Genomic DNA, 23,803 nt, shown 5'->3' with positions numbered 1-23,803 from the left:
CCTGGGTTTCCTCTGCCAGGCTGTGGCTCGGAGGGAAGCACAGAGAAGCTCAGCCAGACCCCGTGGAGGCAACCACAACCCTTCGAGCAGCCAGTGTGGCTGTTATACCCCTTTACACTTCACCCATTCAGACAGGGTTGGCTTTTATTGGAAAACAAAATAGAGTACAAATATAAAATAAAAATAAATCCAACATAAAAGGGTTAGATTTTATTAAATAATAAAAATATTTACTTTGTGATATTTATTAAGAAGATTAAATGAAACAATAATGCAAACTTCAGAAAATTACTTGATTTTATCATCCTGAAAAATTTCAGCCCAAATTTTTAGCAGGGAGTTACATTTTTAAAGAAAAACTTTTTTACCTGGGATCATATGCCCTACTTGCTTTCCTCACTTATGAAAATCCTAAACATATGGGTTCTTCTTGCTATTGACTGAGATAATCTCTTGCATCTGGCTGGAAACTACAAAATTATAAGTATATATTTTGAGTGGGCTTTAAGCTTGCATGATAGTTGTAATGGATCTGCAGGGAATGCTCCAACAGTCTTGGTGAGATGGACTCCTGTCTATAGGTTGAGCGGGAAAGAAGGCAATGTTTAGGCTAGGAGAAGGAATGTAGTTCATTACACTTACCATTGATTTGACTTTCCTGACCTAGAATACAACTGGGAATTCATGAAGCCCTAGTTCCACGGTCCTAAAAATCGCAACCTACAAGAATGTGGCTCGTGGACATTGTCAGAACACTGAACAAATGGTTCAATGAAAAATAAGCGTGACAACTCACCTGATTACAGTTTAGGTATTTGTAGTCTATTCTGGTAATGTTCTATGCAAAATATACATTATTCAGTGACCACATCCTTTGTCCTGCCTCCAAATCCCAAATCTTAACTAAGAATTTATCATGTTCTAGACTTAAAATAACTCTGAGAGAGAAAATAGATAAATCAATGGAGAAAGATCTAAACTGAGATGCATAAGTTCACCCTATTTCTAATAATGAAGAAAAGTCACATCTACAATAAATCAAAAGACATAAGCTATTTTTGAATAAAATATCATTGTTCATGGGTTTATGCTGAGATGCCAACCTTGTTTTAAGCTGTTACTCTCCTGCCCCCATCTATTTATATTTTACTAACATTCCAAGACTTAGATAATCTTAAGACTTGCAGAAGCACTGTTACAGCCCCAGCCCACACTTATCTGCTTTGAAATTCTGTTATTTCTGAACATTTAGCACTAATTATTATTATATATAGATGCCATTGTGTGTGTGTGCATCTATCTTTTCTCCTGAACTATACCATAAATTTGCAAGGGCAAAAACCAAAAGTTAAGAATACATGAATATGTACAGATAGAAATGCAAGTATCCATTTTATACATGCAGAATGGAAGTGGTGGTATGTATTGCTGCTACCACTAAAAATTTTTAAGAATTAGTTTTGGTGGCATGATTTGGTCAGCAGTGAGGTTTTACCTTAATGTCAACGATAAGCCTGAAATAATGCAAGAGTTTTAGCCTCTGTTGTGGGGGAGGAGGTGAGACTTTTAAATGTCCCTTCTGAGGGATGGGGGTATCCACAGGACATGCATTACGCCAGGGTAAGACAGAATCATGCAGTGCAGACAAGAACATTTCAAATGGAACAAACCATGACAACCAGGCAGTCTCACCAGGTGTTAATGGAAGAGACTCGTTGGGCTGACCCAGCTCTGGTAGTTCCTGCTCCAGTTTATCTCATAGTTCCTGTTATAAAACGTGTCCCTACAAAATCCATCTGTTGATTCTCTAAACCCCATTGTGATGACATTTGGAGGTGGGGCCTTTGGGAAGTAATTAGGTTTACTGGAGGTCAAGAGGGTGAGGCCCCATGAGGAGATTAATACTTTTTTGAAAAAAGGCAACACAGAACTCGCTCTCTCTCTCCACCACGTGAGGACACAGAAGAAAACATCTACCTATAAGCCAGGAAGAGGGCTCTCACCAGCAACTGAATTAGATGGCATCTTGATCCTGGGCTTCTCAGTCTCCAGAACTGTGAGCAATATATGTTTCTTGTTTAAGCCACCCAGTCGACGGCATACTGTTAGAGCAGCCTGAGCTAAGACAAATTTCCAACTCCACCTGCTGCTATCCAACTAACCAAGCTCCTTTGCCTTCACTTCAGTCTTAGTGTGATTTTATCTAACAAGTATACATCTGAAGCTTTTCATTTCACATTTAAGCTAGCAGTTTTCCACTGCATAAGTATTTACAGCTCTTGTTTTATCTGACATATAGGACTTCAAGAAACACCAAAGGAAAGGTATGAAGGACATAGAGAAAACAGAATTTTATTCCACCACACATTAAATATCTGCATCACACTTAGCACTTTTTTACTGAAACATGTAGATGTGCTCTTGAACTCTAATGGTGAGCATAAGAACAGACTCAATCCAGTATCAGTTCCTGCCTGACTATTCAGAGGCATTCCTCTCCTCCCTCTATGCTACACTGCCCTTAGGAGCTATTGTTTTGTTGATTAATGCAGTTGTAACTGCAGGATTCAATTCTATCCAAGAGTCATTGGGAAATTTTTCAGGAAAAAAAAGTAAGGTGACTCATTGTCCAAAAAAAAAAAAAAAAGTCAAAGATAAATAATTGGGGACTTCTACTTTTGGTAATAGAAGATTAGATAACTTGTATTAATGCTTTCTCAGATAAGGGTTGGAAAAAAACTAAAGACTTTAGAGACTTCTGACATTTGAAAACATCTGTTTGAAGATATTGAAAAGAAAACAGGACAGTAAAGAATTCTTGGGCCAAATGCAAAGCCTGGTATTTGGAACCACTTTTTCCTGAGGGTGGTTGAGGTCTGAGTAACACAAAGTCAAGTCAAAGAACGTAGAAGTAAGCAAATAATAATGGTATCATAAACCAATCAATAGAAAGCCAACATAAAATAAAGACAAAGCCAAATATGGACTTTTGAAAGGACAAATAATTTTGATAAAGCCCTAGTGATAGTGATAAAGAAAAAAGGATGAAAGAAAAATAACCATTGTTAGAAGTGTAGTAGCATTTATTACAAACATAAACGTTTCTTATGCACTATTTTAAATCAGTAAATTTAAACAATTTAGTAAATAAGATATTTAAAAGTACAATTTAATAAAACTGATACAAGCACTCAAAATATGAATATACATATATCTATTAAAGAAATTTAATCTGTAATTTTAAATATTTCCACATAAAATAATTTGAGAAAGGTAATTGGGTTAAATGTCTGTCAATAGTACAAAAGTTCAAATCAGGTAAGTTTGATTTAAGGAAGTGTTTTTGCAAGATATGAAATTATCTGGGTCTCAGAACATAAAAAGAGCTATAAATAGATGGGGCACAGGGAATTAAGAATTCAAAACAAGATTGACATCTTGACATGTATCCTATGAACAATGATCCTCATTCAGAAATAACATATGTCCTTTGGTTTACCGTAGATATGATGTGGCTGCTTCACTTCTAGAAACAGGGTGAACTTTTGCATTTTAGTTTAGATCTTTCTTTACTAGCAGATGTCTTTTTTTTAGACATCTCCCAAAGATTTAAGAAAAATGTCAATAACATACAAATTCTTCAAGAGAGCTGAGAAAAAGAAACATCTCCCAATTGTTTAAGAAAATCTGCATAGCCTTCATAAAAAAATTTTGTAAGTAAACCAAGGCAAAGAAAAAGAATACCTCCAGTATCATACAGTTTACAGTTAACTTCCTCAATTGAATTTATAATCAATTTATTTGAGTATAAATTCAAAACTCCTAAACTGAATATTAGCAAAATGAATCCTGCAACATATAATAACCAAAGAAAACCAGGTAGGTTTACTCCATGAATCCAAGGTTAGTTAAGTATTTAAAGACTAATCAATGTGATTCACCATATTAATAAAATAAATGAAAAAATTCAGATCATTATATCATTAGATGCAGAAAAATGTTTGCTATAAGTCAGCATCCATTTGTGATTTAAAAAACAATCAAATTATGGACAGAAAAGAACTTTTCATTTGATAAATGGTATTTATAATAAATCTATAACAAGTATCATAGTGAATGGTTAAATAGTGAAAGCTTTCCCTTTGAAATCAAGAACCATGCAAGGATGACCACTACTGCTTCTTCTATTCAAATGGACTGCCTGTTCTAGCCAGTCCACTAAGGCAAGAGAAAGTAATAAACTCTCTAGGACTGGAAAGCGTAGTTAAGTGTTTCTGTGCTTCATCCATACCACCTCACTTTTACCACTACAGTGAGCACCAGCCAACACAAAGCACCCCCATTCCTCGGGGGCTTTCTTGCACTGTTACAATCAGTTATCCTGTCCTCATGGTGGGCCACTAGTGATTGACCCCTGGGCATTAACTCACTCCTGGGAGTATCCCTCAACCATAGATGCACAGGCCCTTTTTCAAAAATACTTTAGTTTGCTTACCCCTTTGATGTGGTCATTCTAATGCATATTTTCTACATTGATTAGTGAATTCCCCAGTGGGATTAAGCTTTCAAGGTAACTTATTGGATAGGGAACTCTGTAATGACTGTCTTCTTTCATATTTTTACTTCCATACCAGTGTTTTCTGGGATCAGTTCTCAAGTAAACCACTTATACTTGAGTCCATGTCTCAGAACCTGCTTATAGGGAGATCTAAACTTCAACAGCAAGGTGAGTAATGGCAGATAGTAACAGCTATCTTAAAAGAGTGTAAAGGTCTCTGCACAGTGGGAAAATATATTTGTAAATCATAGCTCTGAAAAAAGGTTTATATCCAGAATATAAAAAAATCCTGTCACAAATCAATAGGAATAATATAAATCAATAAAAAAAAATAGGCAAGAGACCTGAATAGATAAAACCTCTACCCAAGTGGTCAATGAATGAAGAAAAAGGTATAAAACTTTCTTCATAATCCAGGAAATATCAATTAAAACTACAGTGAAATTCAATTATACAGGGTGGGGCAAAGTAGGTTTACAATTGTGAGTATGCGAAGCACAGAGTTTGTTCTTATATTATTATGTATTAATTATTGTCATTTTCCATATGAACAACTGTAAACTTACTTTTGCTCAATGCTGCACATTCACTAGAGTGACCAAAATTTTTTAATTAACACTTATTGTGTTGCCCTGGCTGGTATGGCCCATTGAGTTGAGCGCTGGCCTGTAAACTGAAATGTCACCAGTTCAATTCCTGGTCAAGGCCCACGCCTGGGTTGTGGGCCAGGCTCCCAGTTGGGGTATGTGTGAGAGGCAACCCATGGATGTTTCTTTCACATATCAATGTTTCTCTCCCTCTCTTTCTCCCTCCCTTCTCCTCTCTCTAAGAAATAAATAAAATCTTTAAAATATAAACAGTAATAGTGTTAGCAAGGATTTGAAGCAAAAGGAAATTGTACTGCTGGTAGAAGAGTAAATTGGCGCCACCAGGGTAATACACTATTTAGCAGTAACCACTAAAGCTAAACTTACGCAGGTTACTACACCCTCACAGTTCCATGTTTGGTACATGACTAAGCTATCAAAAGGTACATGAAAATGATCATAGCAACATTATAAAAGTAGTCCAACACTGAAAACAACCCAAGTATCTGTCAACGTTCAAATGAATAAATAGGGTACAGCTTCACAATGGTATCCTTTACCACAATGAAAAGGAGCAAACTTACAACTACGCTTAACAGTATGGGTGAACCTTACAGATGAGATTTTGAGTGAAAGAATCCAGATATAAAATAAAATAGATTTCATTATCCCATTGATATAAAATTATAAAGAAAGGCAAGAAAGCCGTTATTATAAATTCAGAATAGTTGCTAGTTTCGAACCCGGATGTCCCACACATCAGCGCCGCTCCAAGTGTGGGCTGGGAAGCAGCGCCAGTTCACAAGCACCTGTCTGGCATGAGTTATGCTGTGAAGGTTCATTCCAGTGGGCCCGCAATGGGCTGGAGTTATTTTGCTAAGGTACACCAACCTCTGGTCAAAGTACGATGTACCAATTAATAGTGGTATTTTGCAAATATGGCTCCGAAGAGTTTAGAGGTGGTTTGTCTCAGCTTGTCAGCATTGTTTATTGATAACATTGATATTAATGATTTGCACCTGGTCTCAATGTGATTCCTGGTAGGGCTATGTCATTGGGGATGGTGACATAGCAAGAATGTTTATGTGACCAGTGGGTATAAAGAAGCACCAGCTGAAACTCCATTTTGGTATTCCCCAATCAAAAATATTCCATGCTCACATTGATGGTCCAAAAGAGAAGGTATGTCCAAAAAGGCCCTGCTTGGGCAAGGCAGCTAGAGCCTACATCGGCCTCTCTGGACACCTTGTGGGGAGACAGCCTTCAGCTGTGATGCACAGCCTTACTTTGATGCTGCAGTGATACCATATGATTTTCTGTAATGAATTGTGTATTTGTAAGCATTGCCATTTTAGGTCCTATGAGTTTCTCTTTTAGCAATTTAACTCTAATTGCCACCATTAGTGCATGAGTCCACATGAGACAAGCAGAGAAATTGAGAGTAAACATTTAGAAACTTTATTTGACCAAGTAATTTCATGTCTTTTGTATCTAATAATTTAAAAATTGGATATGGATTTTGTTTGCTTCTGTTTTGTTTTTCTTTCAGTTTTCCAGTAATTGAATTTTTCTGCTTTTCCCAAAGTATGTATTTCATAAAACTACATCTTTTCAGTATTTCATTTTAATTGCATTTTTTTAAACTGATGGATTAGGAACAAACTGATGTTTCACTGCAGTTTGAGAAGCACTGCTTCACATCAATGTACAATTTGTGATACATCATTGCACAGTACATCTTTCTTCTATGCACGTTTAAGTATGCTACACTAGACAATAAAAAAAGGCTTATAATAAATAAATTCCATGAGACTTGTTTTGCTTTCTTCTATGAATCTGTTTCCAAATCCCTACACTATTTGCTTGCTATCTCCTTTGTGTTCGCTGACATTTTAGTACGGCTCCCACCATACTGCGTTATAATTACTGTGAATCAGGGTGTTATCACAATAGAATTTGAGCTGCTAGTGCAAAGACTGGGTTTCAGTGAACAGCTTTGTGCCTGCCACATTTCATGTATTCAGTAAAGATTTGCTGAATAAACAAACGTATTTTGGCCAGTGTGTGTTGTAAACACTCTAGCATCTACATGACAGCCCCTCATTTTTCTTATTAAACCTGTCTAAGCCTGTCAGTAAATTTACTGAGCATCTAGTATCTAGCATGTGCAGGGATACGATACAATATCATGACAAGCTTTTGGCTAGGCTTCTGAAAACATATTTATACCCAGTTATAAATACGTAACTTCATTCATGTCTCTCTTCAGCCCAAAGAACCTCACCTAGAATGTGTACACAAGTTGGCTCCTCTACCACAATTAAGAAACTAGATAGGAAAGTAGCTCGACAAATTTCAGGTATCATCCAAGTCAAGCACAAGTTTAAAGTGATGGTGCGATGCCAGTCAAGAGTCTGAAGTCACAAGCAATGGCAACATGACCTGATTTTGAGTGAGACACAGCCTGTAATTATCAGCACCTTTAATATGCAGGTCCTGTGCCAGATAATGCGAATCTGATGATATGAGTTTTACGGTCTAGCTGACCTCTGAGGAAACTTTCCTCTCCTGAAAACCTCCTGAAAGAAGACCTTTTACTCAAAAATACTAAATCTGTAGTTTTCCTGTATTTCTCCATTTATACATGAAATCCGTGGCTTTCTAATCCAGCAGCATGCATTATTCCCCTCCCAATATATAAAAGTCCTATAAAGTAGAAAAATCTTCCCGCGTAGGCTGCTTAGACTTCAGCTCACATCCGGAGCCCTCCATCTCCACCAGGGTCCTCCTTGTTATGCACGCTGGGTACCAGGGCATTATCGACAGTGCTGTATTGGTGTTAAATGCGATGCAGACCTGCTTCCTGATGGATTGAGGCCAAGAGAGAAAATACTAAAAGTCTGAAGCTCACCACATAAATCAGAAACTACTTCATGTTGTGACCATGATAAATAGATCTGAAAATATCTACCAGGAATAGTTCAGAAGAGTCTTGGGGCACTGTGTTACACCTGAATTAAAAGGCAGCTTTGCCAAAAATGAACTTTTCTCCAGGCTAGTATGCTTGTTGGTTTTTGTTTAAAAATAAAGTGTAGCAAAACCCCTATAAGGCATTAAAGAGATCTTGCAGTTGAAACGCAGGATGCATTTTGCTTAGGGGTGGCCATCATATTAGGGGGATAGGAAAGAGCGGTTATTTTTCATAGAGGTAACAGATGGTACAAAGAACCTAATGTCAGTATCTTGCTGTACAAATTTCCTTTTATCTTCTCATTTTGACTGATATCCCTCCTCTTTTAGATTCAGATAATAATGCAGTAAAGATTATTACTCAGTATTGTTGAATAGTCTAGGAAGTTACATCTTTTATTTTTTGAGGTTATTATTTGAAAGTGTCATACAATATCCCTAGTATGTGTTCCAAACACCTAAAATTATGTTAGTAAATGGGTTAACTAAATTGTCAAAGTATTTGGATTTCCCTAAACGTCACAAAATCAGAGGTCAATTCCTATATTGATATTATTTGTAATTTATTTCATATTTCAGTCACAAACTGATCTCTCTTTCAGGAAAGCTGAATCCATTTTGTTCCTTAAAATACTGACTGAGTTCATAGACAAATGTGGTGATTTGGGATGGTTCTGTGAATAACAACCTCCAAAGAACAAAATGGTCCCTCCCCCTTCAACTATCTAGAGAAAGAGTGTCCACTGTGTTAGAAAACGCAAATCCTGGACTGGGAATGTCCCCTGATCAAACTTAAGGAGTATCTTTAACTTCCCTATTTATTAATGACAGCATAACAGTAATAGAAACAACCAACACAAGAAATTCAGACAGTACGCTTGTATTCTTACTATGCAATACTGACTCAGCTTCCTGGTTCATAAAAGAGGAACAAGGTATCTTAAATCCATTTAAAATAAGGCTGGTTACTAAGTAGAAGCTTTATGCACTTCAAAATAGCCTGGCAACATGGCCAAAAAGTCAACACAGAGAGCTCCACCATGTGACCAGGGCCAAGTGACTTACTTCGACTTACTAACCTTTGGTTTTCTTCCTGGATAGTAGAGACATAAACAGTACCTATCACAAGGGGTTTCAGCTATCAGAGAAAGAAGAATGTATATATAAAATGTCCATGCAATTCTTTGTAAAATAGAACAGCTCAGAAAATGGCAAGTTAAATTAACACTATTATTATTGTTATTATAAACTGAGTGCAATACAGCATTCAGTAAAAAGGTGAAAGCACTATACATGAAGAGTTGAGGTGAGTATTCAACAGCAGCATTATTGAAGGCTATCACACTTCCCCTCTGGTACTAGCTGCTGATACTGAAGACACGGAGAAGATTGTGTTATTCTCTTGTTGGAAAAACACCGAAGCAAAACCCAGAAGCAGCCAAGTAGCCTGGAGGTGGTGCCCAGAAGGGAAAAGCCTCCTGCCTACTATCATTAATTGCACTGGAGTCAAAGAAGGTAATAAAAATTCACACTGAGAAACATTTAATGAAATGAAATTCTACCCAAATGATATAAATACTGCTTAAATAATTCAGAGCTTTTTAATATGTAGCTACAATTTTACTGAGGGGTAATAGAGCATCAAGGTAAGGACATGCCCAGATTTGTAAGAATCACCTTGAATTTAAGATATACTATTAGAAAGGGGAAGCTGTGTCTTGGCTGGGCGAATTAGGACATATACAAACCCTGTTTCAAAAGAGGCCCGTGCAGAGTCAGCTAATGTGAAACAATTGTCTAAATGCACTTGAAAAAACTAGAAATTCATTTTTTAAACACTTGTTTATTCACACAGGGAGAAACCATGGTACCCTCCCCAACACTATTACTACCCGGACCTCACCATCTTTGTGATCCTACTGGATTCTGAATGCAAAGTCTCAAAAGGTCCCGTGCCACTAATGGTTTGAATTCTGTTTTAATTGGCTGTTAACTCTTATTGAAATGCCATTTGAGCGCAATGCCATTTGTGGAAAAAAGGGAGTGTTTTGAAGAATGAAATGAGAAATTGATGACCCTGGGATGGAATAGGGGCTGATCTCGAATAATAGGCAAGCTCAGGATCTGGAAACCAACCCCAGAAGGTTTTCCTGAAATAGAATCTATCGTCTAGGAAGTATCTGGACAACTTGACTGAATAAAGAAAATGTATGAGGGGCATTTTTTAATGCCCAGAGAAGGGACCCAACTGAGCAGAACCTGTAGCCAGTACTGCCAATTTCACTTACATGGGAATTAGCGCCTCCACCCAGAAACTCTCCCCATCAGCCAAGAGTCTCATTTTGATCACAGTAAGAACAGTGCCAGCTCTGACTTGAACTGTTTCTCACCATCTCCTGGGACCATGTAATGAGGCAGTTTCCTCACAAAACCCCATAGTTACCAGTTAAGTTGTTGGGGAAATAATTGAAAAAAAATCTCCCAGCCCAGAAAACTTCTCCAGAAAAGTTTTACAAAAAAAAAAAAAAAAAGTCTGATTATTCTGTAAGCATTAAATCAGAATGTGACGCATATCAGAGGTGATCACTAAGAGATTTCAAAGAGAAAAAAATCTAGTCCTTTTATACAGTCAGGAAGATACAACCCACTAACTACAAATTCTCTAGATAAACAATAACTAGTCCTCAAGTAAGAAGACTCAACACTTATTCCATATAGCTTATCCTAAATTTACGTAGCTATTGGTATGACCATGCATGTTAGATAATTGGTTTTATATGAAGGGAAAATAAACTCCTCATACTTTTCTGACAAGAGGTAGTTTTGCAACATGGAGCCAGGCAGTCAGTGAAGTTAGGCTCCTACTCTCCCACATCTACCTTAAATATGGCACTATGTCCCTTGATGTTTACCTTTCAAAGGGATTGCTCCCAGGTCCTTAAGAAAGACAATCCTAGGTCATGCTGACAGAAAGCTTATTTAGTTTCTAAAAAGATTTACATACATTTCAAAGAAACTCAGAAAGAACTTAAAAGTTTTCTAAAGTAAATGCTCTGATAGAGGGGACAGGAGTCTCTTCGCTTTTATTCAATAGGGAAAATTAAGCCTCTTACTTTGATATTTTGATATTTACATGGGGACCTCTGAACTGGATGCCATGGTAGCGAGAGCTCCCACACTGGTACCCACCAGGAGAATGTGTGGGCATGGTAGAGGGCTCCTCCTTGAAATAGCAACACAGATGGGGACCATTCCAGTGAAGAGTATAGTGTCTGTAATGTTTGTTCATTAAAATATTGTTGAAAAATAATAAAAACCTATCATGTAGCTGAAAGAAAAATGTATATATCCTGTATAATGCGTTTTAATGCCCACTGTCATTGCTCTGGGTCATTAAGAAAATGATAGTGATGTGATTATTTCTCTGTTGCTTCCCAGCATCTTTTTTCTTTTTTTTTAATCACCGGGGAGATTCTCAAACACCTCTTTTCTATCCGTCCTGAATTCAGGTTTTGTTTTTTTAAACCAGTGCCTGGAAATTATAACTCTATCCCACAGCACCCCTAGTTATGAAAGCCAAATGAGAGCTAAGACAGGAAATGCTTCTAAAGTTAAAATGAAGTATTACTATTCCTAGAAGTGAAATGGCTTGTGAAAATTCCAAGAATGGTCACTCCAAAAGACACATTAGGCTTTTGAGTACGTTATACAGACATATGTTTAAGCTGAACATCAGAATAGGTGCTGTTTCCTGAGAATGCTGATTAAATGAGCTTGTAAGAGGCAGGCTGGGAGAAGGCTGAAGAAACATTTCCTACTGTAACGCATCTCTCTTCCTCATGGAAAATACATGAAACAGCAATGGCTGTTTACATCTCGGTGTCTTGCCTTTGGAAACTTTGTGTTTACTATCTTTCATAAGCACTTGTGACCACCCGTGAAGACAATCCCTCACATCTTGTTGTGGAGGCTCTAAGTATAGTCCAAATCACCTATATCTTAAGATAAAGCTGAATTTTTCTCACACCATTCTCTCTGCCTAAGTAAGAATTCAAGTATCTGACTTTGTTCTTGCATAACTTAGCTTGACAATATAGTCACAAACCAGATTTGAGAAATTTATTGATAAAAAAAGCAACTTCCAGGATAAGTCCTAGAATAAGTAAATACAATCCAACTCCCACATCTTTCCTGTTTCTACCTAAGAGTATAGGCAATTATATTTATGTTTAGAATAATAATTTGAAAGCTTTGGAAAGCCCTCAGATTCTTAGATATGTTGTCAACAATTGTTTAAGAGAGTTTTAGTGGACATTGATTTCGTTGTACACCATTTCTTTGGCAACTGGTAATCTAGGTACAAAATGACAAATTCTGGCCCTGCCTGGTGTGGCTCAGCTGGTTGGGTGGCATCACACAAAACGAAAGGTCACAGGTTTGTTATTCCCAGTCAGGGCACATGCCTGGGTTACAGGTTTGGTCCCTGAAGGGGGGTTATGAGAGGAGGTCAACTCATGTTTCTCTTTCACATTGATGTTTCTCTCCTTTTCTTACTCCTCCCCCCCCCCAAAAAAAAACAGTAAGCATGTCCTCAGGCAAAAGATTTTTTAAAATGACAAATTCTTATTAAGCAGAATGTACACTTGATCAAATAATCTTTTTTTTCCTAAGCACATTCCTGGAAAAATTAGTTTACTATTCGTAATATGTTTGTTATATCAATGGAAGATATGTATATTGTTGGCCAGGCTTTTAATCAAACTGATGTCTGGGATCATATAGGTGGAACAAAAAGGTCCCTAGAATCCACAAACCACATACAAACTCTCTGATGTATATAAGGACGGTCAGTTTGGCTGTTGCTCACAAATTATCAAGATACCTACCTAAACATCTGCCACCAGGAAAAACTTAAATATTTTTCCTATTGATTCATTACACCAAATGTTGACCAAGCAGAATACCATTTTGTCTCCTAATATGTTTCACTGAAAATAACCAGGAGAAGACGTTATTCCTAAAACACATACTGGTGATAAAGCTTCTAAAACATAGTTTGTAAACACACCAGCAGTGATGCAGCTTCCAACAGATGGTGAATACCAGGCTATACTTAGTTCAATTTTTATGATAAGCTCTTTGATAATAGCAAGAATAAGCTTCACAAAGGAACAGCTGGCAGTTGGAAAGGATTAAAAGGCTAAATATGTACTCAAGGTTGGTCTGAATGGGTCTTACAGAGCATTTCTGCATGAATGGCTTTTGGATTCCCATTGGACCTCATCCCACAAACAAACCACAATGTTTCACAGGGTTCATCACATTCCTAAGATGAATGCCCAGACAATGCCCTGGGAATAAAGGTCCTCTTGTGACAAATGCCCCTTCCAACTTGTGTTTCAAACAGGAAGAAAAAAACATGAAATTTAGTGCATTTCACTGCATACTGCATTCATTCTTAACACAAATATGCTCATAATATGAAGGAATCTGCCTTACTTCGGGAAGGGCTCCTTTGGAGAGGGAATGGAATTTAGGCATATTGTTTTTAAATAAACAGGATACCAGTTATCAATTGTGCTACTTACAATTTTTATTCTTGATGGTCAGTCTAAATATAAACATGAACAGATTCCCCAAGTCAAATGTCAACAGGATGATTATGAAAAAAAATCCCTGTAATGTTCATGGGGAAACTTGGGAAAGCTACAGTCATAGATGTCAGCAGCAACTTAGCATCCAATAACATCTATAGGTGACAAAGAACGGGCAGACTTGAACACCTACATTGCATGCCTTTTCTCCTAAGATCAACAGTGTCCTACAAGAATACTCAGGATACTCATTAAAGGGCAAAAGAAGTGGAGGGTAGAAGACCTGGTCAGAATATCTAGTTGATTTCAGGAAGTTTAACGTCTATTGCTGGCAAAAGTCTACAATTGGCGATTGAACAAACAGATTATAAAGGTAATCACTGGGAGAACTAACCTAAATTAAGAAAAAGCAGGCAGAACCCACTATAGAAGACACTAACACGGCTAGAGAACAGCAGTGTGTTCTATGAATTAAGAGCCTCTGTGTCCACGGGAACTGCATCTAAATCCTAGCTCAGCCACATACTAGATGGCCGACCTTGCACAGGTAATCAGCATCCCCAAGCCTCATTTTTTTCATATGTGAGATCACTGTAGTAAGTGTAATTGTGTTCAGGATTAATATTTCAATGAGTTCATGATTGTACAGAGTATGACACACCATATCCTCCCACTATGGGGAAATAATTATTATTAATAGGCAAAACCATTACAAAAGGGGAGTTCTAGATTTAGGAAAAATTGTGAAGAAACTGAAGGGACCCTTGAACTATTAGAAGGCTTGATTAACGCTTATATGACGTCATTCGCAGAGACAGGGAAAAGGGTGACGTGGTTTTTCCTCCTTCACACAAGGGCTATTTAGACACAAATACTCTCTCAACCCAGATAATCCACACAACGGGACTGATATTTGCCTTTGCCTGCCTCCAAATTACAACCATTATATAATATCTTGACCTATACTATGAACTCATTATTTAAAATGCCACGCAAATGCCATTGCTAATCTTTCTAGCTCTGAACTTGAGAAATCTGGAACGGAGAAAAGTATCTATCAGAAAGGACTGATACAATTTAAGTCAGTGGAGCAACTGAGGTTGAGATTTTTTTAGTGGCAGGGTCCCCTGTGCTAATAAGGATTGTTCTGTGAGATCTGCTTTCCTAAAAAACATATCCAAAAAAAAAAAAAAAATCTACAAAAGTAGCCTGGCTGCATTTATTCATCCTTTTATCCTTAGAAAAATGCTTAGTCCCGAAAATCATGAGCTTGTAATAGCTTGCTATTTATAAACAAAATTCAGCTGAGTAAATTTTAAAGATCTAGCTGGCTTTATTCAGTGATTCATGAATAAGGCAGCATCCCATCCAGCAGACAGAAAGGAGCTCCGAGGAGCTGCACCAAATAGAAGATTTTTACAGGCAGAAAGGGGAAGGGACAAGGAAAAAGCAAATAGTTGCACAAAATAGATTTTTACAGGCAAAAAGGCGAATGGACAGGAAAAAAGCAAATACCTTCCTATGTGGGGATTACTTCATGGGTGCTGACCAGGTAATTCAAGATTGACTATTTAAAGGTTACCATCCTAGGAGAGTCTGAAACTGGAATTAGGTTAGGTATTAATTGTTGGGATGCTACTGTGGGCTTAGCACAGGAGACTCCATTTTGGACCTGTTGTCTCTTTTTTTGTTTTAACACTATTGTATTCAGTTTTATCCACTGTTGGTAAGTTTCTTCTGTTTTAAAATAGAAGAGAAAGCTTTGGTGATCATGGTTACACCGTATAAAGATTGAGGCCACACGCTGTCCCCTGCTGTCTTTCAGGAGTTCATCTGTTCACAGCTCACCTGTTTGCAACATCTGATTGCCTCAATTACCAGCAAACTGTGATTCCCTGAAGAGGAATATTCTTCCATTAACTTCTGAAGGAAGCAGCTTGCTGAAGTGCCCTGCCCTATCTATCAATCATAATGAGCCCAGGTCTCTTTTCAAAAGCATTTCTGCAGTGAGAACTCATTCAAGTGTCAAAGAATGCTTCTAATTGCAAAGGTAATTTTTGCCCTGGTAGACTTGAAAGTCCAAGGATTAAATTTGATTCCCCTGATCACACTAAAATGTAAAAGTCTGGAATGTTTCTGAACTTGTAGACAAAGCCCTGGATGAAGGATAATCTACAACATATTAAGAGACCCTCAAAAAGACAGAAGATAATCTGAAAAAAAAATTACTGAGGCACTCTCAAAGGGTATGGATCAGAGTAACTGATAACAGGGACAGTGACTGACATTAGAAGTGGCACTGCCCCTGTGCCCTCAAGGATGGTGAGGAATATTTGCATCCTCAGACTAAAACGTATACCCGAGATAAACTCCCCAGGATAGAAAAGGCAAAGTCACACAAACAGCTGCAGGTTTGGGCGTGGCTTATCCCTATATATTTCTTACCTCAGTGAGAAGAGAAGGCAGAGTGTGGATGGGCTATTTCTGCTGCCTTCCCTTAACTCTGCCCTTGACCGAGGCCTTTTCACCATAACCTGGCCTGTCACCTAGGCCCGCGGACATAGCAAAGTGTCAGCTCCACAGTCAGAAACAGGCTTCTGAAGGTCGCCAGAGGGGAGCAGGCTGCAGGGCGGGGTGAAAAAGGTGAAGAGATTAATCAAGTACAAGTGGACAGTTAAAATTGTCATGGGGATATAAAGTACTGCATAGGGAACAATGTAGTCAATAACATCGTAATAACTATGTATGGTGCCTGGTGGGTCTATGTTGTACATCTGAAACTAATACAAAATAAATATTGAATGTATGGACGAAAAAGGGACCACATGCTAAACCTGAGAAGCTCAAGGAACACCTGCATCATGGCCTTAGAGACACAGAGACCTAAAGCAACCTCACAGGATGATCTGAAATTAAAACTTTCTAACTGAAAGTGAATCATGGTGGGTAGTCATATCCTAGGCCGGTATCTTCCTTGACAAGATCAGTCTTTACCTTAACTGAGCCTGCCTATTGCCTTTTTGCATCTACGATAATATACCTTTGGAATGGCAGGGTAACCTTTTTTCCCAGACCCCCCAGTGCACCAGAGTATAAACCACAGGACCATCACTGTCATTATTATTGTGTTAATTGTCAACTGCTGACTACTCTGTACCCACCTATGTAAAAAGTGTGTGTCTATTCATTTTACTTTTTACCCAATCCCAGAGATTCCCCTGTTTGCTTTCTCCTACCTCCCTCATCTATCACCAGTGGATTTCACATAACCCCCTTACACATCCTCCTTTAATTGTCATGTATAAAATTAGGTGCAAAATTGTTATTCTCTGGAGCATTTTATCAATCCATTGAGATTTCACTACCCAGCATTATCATCAGTTTGGCTCAAATAAACTCATAAAAATTTTCTATAGGTTTAAATATTTCTTATGTTGACAAGAGTCAGCTGTAATTTAAAAATAAAATTTAAAAATGATCCTAACTGGCATGGCTCAGTTGATTGAGCATCATCCCACAAAGGGAAGGGCTGCTGGTTCAATTCCTGGTCAGGGCACATGCCTGGGTTGTGGGTTCGGTCCCCTGTTGGGGCATGTGCAAGAGGCTATGGATTGATGTTTCCCTCTCTTTCTGCCTCCCTTCCCCTCTCTCTAAAAATAAATAAAATCAAGAAAGAAAGAAAGAAAGAAAGAAAGAAAGAAAGAAAGAAAGAAAGAAAGAAAGAAAGAAAGGCCCTCTGTATTGACAGGGTTCAGGATATACTATCCCAAAATATGGCAGTTTGGCATATTGAATATTTCAAGCTGAAGAAATGCAAGAAATATCATGTGCAGAGAGGACTTTCAGATTTTCCCCTGATTATCATAAAACCCTCATGTGAGAGGTGCCCTCCGTATACCTGGAGAACAGGAACACCCTGATCTCTGAAGACAGAGGGACACACAGGGCACTCTGAATGGACAGACCTTGCTGAGTTTCACTGTTTATTACACTTAGCTCCTGCTTTTTGCCCTATCAAATCTTTCCATAATTTTCCACACTTCAATATACCTACTATAAAAACACTCAGGTTTAACCATTCTGGGGTGGTAGTAAGGGTCTTCATTTCCTTATGAAGACTTATGGGTAACATACAACTTCATTAAATAAGTTTGTATGCTTTTCTCCTGTGAATCTGTCTTTGCAGTTTCATTTTTCAAACCCAGTTAGGGACCTTCAGAGGGTCCCTATTATCTCCCTAGCCCATTTGACCACTCCCACCTCCACTTCAAGCCTCAGCTCTGCTTGTAGTTTCCCAGCAAGCCAGGTTGCTTCATGAATATATGACACACTCTGGTCTCCCCAACTCTACCACCACAGCCTACCTTCACCGTCCTTCTTTCCACAGCGAATGTCTACTTTTTAAGCTTCCATTCAGATGTTATCTACAGAAAGCCTTTCCTGACATGTCCTCACCCCTGCACACTGGGCTGACCTCCATACATCCTTATTATTGTCATATTAGTTTAGCTGTGTGTCTCCACCTTTGAGACCATGGATTCTCTGAGGACAGAAAGGAACTGTGCATTACCCCCTTGTACCTCTAGTGTCTGGCATGTGAAAAAGTGCAGAAATTGAATTATCTGTTACCTGTACCACATTAAGTGGTACCAGACTTGTGGCCAGGGAAGCATTTGTCTCATACACAACAGGATGAACTGTTTGGGTAATCACAGTAGCATCCAAAGGCACGTTTCCTCTGGAGCCCACTATTGTAGACTTGAATTAACTGGCGCCCCCCGCCCTGCAAAAAAAAGATGACTTTCCCAATGGGATTGAAGTCTGTGCAGAAGGAGCCATAGAATTAACACTATCCTGGCACTGGATCTATAAAATATGTAAAGAAATTTCAGTGAAATTATGGATCCAGATTAGAATATGGGTACTTATCATCCAGGGGACTCAAAATTCTGAGCGCAGGATTGGAAAGAAGGCCAAAATCCAATTTGCGGTGATAAGGAAAATAAAAACATAAATTTGCAAGTCCACACCAACATTCAGTTTAAGTCAAAGCCCCTCAAGAATCCTTTTGGGTGGAATCAAAAAATAAAATCAGCCAGCATCATACTGTCTTTGATATAAACCCAAATGAATTGGACCCTGGACCCAACAAAGAAACACACAGACACACACACACACACACACCCCTTGATTACACTTCTTCAGGAAATAAAGAGGCTGGGAAATATAACTCAACCCAAGCTTAAAAAGAGAATAGGTTAGGTTAACTAATATGTGGGCTAATAAGAAAATACACCAGGAACTGCAAATGTTATTGGCACCGATAGTAATTCTAGAAGAGAAACTTGATTTTAAAATCACAGATGATCCACAAGGCCAGGCTCATTAACCAACTTGGCCAGCTAGTAGTAGAAACCACCTGTAATCTCCGTCTTCAAGATGCTCCTTTCTACATCAGCCTCAAGAATACACATAATTGATACATATACTTAAAAGCTGTGCTTTTGTTTCCATGTGGTCTAGATGAATTTCTTGCTGCTTCTGTGAGAGAAGGGAGCAGGAAGGCTGAGCATTTCCCAAGCACAGTAAGGGCATTAAAAAGTCTTTGGAAGCCTGATCACATGTCAAATATTAACAAACGTTCAATACAAATACTTAACATGTGTACTCTTCAAAACTACCTGATGATGAACGTATTGTCCTCCAAATTTTTCAGAAGAGTAAAGTAGGGCAAGGCGAATCAGGAACTTGCCCAAGCTTATAGTGCTGGTAAGTGGCAAGTAACGGGATCCAAGTCTTTTCCCCGCAGACCTCCCAGTGCTTCATGTGGTGTGTGCTGTCTCCCAGCGCGAAAACCCAGAGGCTGCTCTAAAAACTGATCTTAAAGAGGAGAAATCAGAAAGAATGCCAGGAAAGTCATGCCGGTCTTCCCTAAACTCCCACAAGAAGCAGGAAGCTGAGTTTCTAACCACCTTAAATAGAGTCACTACAGCACCTTGTACCACCTCAGTTACCCAGCAGCTCTGTGGATCTGGATCAGCGGGCACTCCCGTGAGCCCTCCTCCCACTGGTGTGCATATCCCTACGCATTCTGCCTTACGCATGTTGGGATACATATTAAAAAATGCAAAAGAGTAAAATGCTATCTTTTTTCCTCTACAACGGGGTAGGGGGGTGGGTTGGGGTGGGGAAGAGGTATGTGAATTAAAATCACCTGGCAAATTTTTTTAAAATATAAAGCTATCCTCACCTTTCTTGTCTGAAGGCCCCTGTTATGGATTAAATGTTTGTGTCCCATTACTCCCAGATCAAAACTTGAAACTCTACCCCCTAATATAATGGTATCAGGAGGTGAGGCCTGTGGGAGGTAACTAGGATTAGAGGAGGTCATGAGGGTACAGCCCTCAGGAATGGGATTAGTGCCCTTATAAGGGTCACGAGAGATCTGGCTTCCTCTCTGCTCTTCACCGTGTGTGGATACAAGAGAGCAATCTTGTGTCCAAGGCAGGAAGTGGCCCTTGCCAGACATTGGATGTGCCGGCACCTTGATCTTGAACTTCCCAGTCTTCGGAACTGTGAGATATAAACATTTGTTACTTAAGCCACCCAGTTTACAATATTTTCATTACAGCAGATCAACTGGCTATGACAGTCCCTTTCCCCTGACCCAGTTAACCAAGAATCAACATAACTTATTTACATACATATGTCACCTGGTCATTTTTCTGCTTGCCCCTCTCAGCCTGGGCTGAGAATTAGATCTGATTTCAGTCCTATCTATGTGAGTCCAGACAGGTTACTTCCTTGTTCTGTCTCGGGCTCCTTAATAATAATAAAAAAGGAGGCGGGTGGGGTGAAAAGGGTGAGATGTCTACTCACTCTTTTATCTTCTATCACTTCTTTCCTTCACTAGGAGCTTCACTAGGAGCAACACACGGGATGATGCATTCAGAAATGCTGTGAGTACCATACAGCATCCAAGTAATGTAGCAGTATTTAAATCTACAACCAGCTAGTCTTTTTTTTTTAATTCCCAGAACATTATGTACCACCCCCCAAGTGCTTCCCTCCCTCCCCCACAATAACTGTGGTAGCTGTTGATGATGGGAAACATTTGAAAGAGAATACAAGGTAAAGTAGAGGGGGCATGTTTGGAGAAATCTTGTGATTTGAACCTTTCTGTTCCAGTTCCCTAGAGATGATACTTGAGTTTCTGGCTCCAGTGGGAGGAATCCCTGTTCTTGTGAGATTTGCAATGAAACTTTGATGCAAGGAGAAAAGTCACATTTGTGTCTTTCTTTTCAAACACCTGGTTCCAAGTCCATCCCATATTCTAGCACTTATGGAGACTGATAGGAGCAGGGAGATAAGTCCTTTCACCGGTGACAATGTGGGCCTTCATTGTAATTTAATTATCAGGATCGAAAGGATTTTTTTTCCTGGTAACAAATCATCAGGCCCTTCGCCTGCACTGGTTTTACACTGGATTAAGCCCCATCATCCTTCAGGCTGCATTACACCCACACCATCACAGACCGGAAACTCAATTTGTTTTGGGTCATTTGCACACCTTGTGTTGATAGTAGGCAGTTATTTTTGGAGGAGAACTCTCCGTGCACATTTAGGGAGTGATTCTGTCATCTCAATTATGGATTCCGTTTGAGCAAGGCTGACATTTCTAAACTGGGAAAAACCACTAACCTTTTCTAAGAAAAAAAAATTACTTTAAACAATAAATGTTCCTGTAATGAAGAGTTCACAACCCCCAAATACACATAAACACTTTTTTCCTTGTTCACCTTAATAAAAGGGCACAAAGCAGGGCATGCAGCTCTCTAAGCAATTCCTATATATGGGACAATTTTGAACAAAATCGTGGATTGAGAATAGATAAACTGCTTTCACCAGAGGTGACATTTTGTTCCTTGCCTTCTGGATCATCATACTCCTATCTGCCATGTCCAGTGTGCTGCAGGCAACAAGCCTCAAGGTACGGACAGACCCATCTGTATTGTGGATAGAAGAGCCTTTAACCCATGCACATATTTATTTTTTTTAAAAAGCCCTCGCCCTGGCTAGTGTGGCTCAGTTGGTTGGAGTGTCGTACCATGGAGCTAAAAGTTGTAGGTTCGATTCCTGGTCAAAGCACATACCCAAGCTACAGTTCAATCCCCAGCAGGGGCACCTATGGGAGGCAACCAATCAATGTTCAATGTTTCTTCCTCTCCCTCTCTCTCCCTCTCCCCCCGCCCCCAGCAATGAAAATATGTCCTCAGATGAGGATTATAAATAAACAAACAAACAAACAAACAAATGATCCTCAAACAACTGTGAGTGCTTAGGTCCAAGGAATCAATAACTTAGGGAGCATTTGGGGGAGAGGGGAGGGGGGGATCCCGATGCCCATGAGTTTGTTGTGTCTAGCAACTGTTTCTTCTTAATTATCCCCATGTCATGTCCAATGGTAACAAAGAATTTGGCAAAGTTTCTGATACTCCTGCCCTTGCGGAACCTGATCTAACTAGAGTCACAATTAGTAGCAAGGGTCTTTGGACAGCACCAAGATTCATCTCTCAGAATCAGTTACTTTTCCGAGATTGTAAAGCCAGTGGTAGTAAAAATAAATAGTTTAAATCCAGATTTAGACACCAAATTTCATGTTTTTCCTACTATACTGCATGCTTCACATGCATGACAGGGAAACATGTTGTCAGTGCTATGCGATGTAATTGCCCTTTAACCGATTTGTGAATTTAGACTTCCCTCATGAGGAGCTTGTAAATTCCTGGAGGGAAGGGCACTGTCTTATCCTTTCCTTCTGTTCTTCCGCACAATGCACGGTAGGCCTTGATGTGAGGCACAAAAGAACATTCACAAATGAGCGTGAAGAGAAATACAAAACAAGAAATAGCTACAGAATGTGTGGGTAAGGGATGCAGGAGCAAAGGATTTTGAGTCAAATGTGAGTTCCGATAGGGTTGTGAAAAAACACGAGTTGTTGAGAAGAAGGAAGGGAGGTGATTACAGGGGCAGGAATGGCCCCGAGAACCACTGGTGAGGAGGAGGGGGTATGCACATGGTCACTAGCGTCACGCAGGCATCACTGGGACTGAGGGAGCTGGGTTTAGTTTGATGCCAGCCCAAAGTAAAGGAAATATCTTAGAACACCATTTTGTAAAATATTCACAACTTCTGGTGTTTGACTGGATCCCGTCGAGTTGTTCAAAGTAGGTTATGTTGCTTGGTAAACTTTTCCATCAACCTGTTAGAAGGGGCTTAGAGAGCATCTGCTAACTATGCATGATGTGTGTTACACCGCACAGAATGTCACCATCGAGAACAAATGGCATCAGTCGCCGCCATGCTGTGGCATTCCATTTTACAAAATGATATGTCATTATTAAACGGCAAGGGATATTGATTTCTCAGTATGTTTCCTTCTTGCTCACTCGCTTTGGCTATAACACCACCACCACTATATGTTAAATACACAGAGGAGCTACAAAAGCTTTATCCCTGGGTCCTCAATAATGTGCGACTCACTCTTTGCCCTGGTGAATCATCAAATCCCCTGATATCCATTTTTATTCTGTTTTCCCAAAAGGAACCTGGCTTTTTCTTTTCCTTTTCATCAGAACGTTTACACCATGAGAAAGCTCCTCCTGTAGAGTTCAGATGGCCATGTGGCACAGGGTGTAGCCTGAAAGTCAGACCAGCGAGGTCAGGCCCCAGCTTTATACACAGGTCACCAGGTTGCCTTGGGTGTCAGACCACCTGGCTGATCCTCAGTTTCCCCCTCCATGAAGGGAAAGGATTGTACTAAATTATTCCTAAGATCCCCTTGAGCACTAAAAATATATTATCCTCCAGTGCCTTAAAGGACATTTTGCTCATTCAATAGACATTATTTATTTATTTTTCATTAGATACGTATTCATTTCACACCTAGTACGTGCCAGGTATTGTTCTAAACCCAAGGGACACTGCAATTAAACACATACACACAAATACCCTGTCTTTCTGAGGCAAAGCTTCTCATGGATGGAGACAGTAAAAAATAAGTAAATGTGTAGCACGTCAGAAGGTGAGAACTG

This window comes from Pteronotus mesoamericanus, unplaced genomic scaffold (genome assembly GCF_021234165.1).
Source record: "Pteronotus mesoamericanus isolate MK-2021 breed Mesoamerican mustached bat unplaced genomic scaffold, CSHL_Meso_final contig_74, whole genome shotgun sequence".
Taxonomy (NCBI): domain Eukaryota; kingdom Metazoa; phylum Chordata; class Mammalia; order Chiroptera; family Mormoopidae; genus Pteronotus; species Pteronotus mesoamericanus.
Note: the sequence above shows the minus strand (reverse complement) of the source record.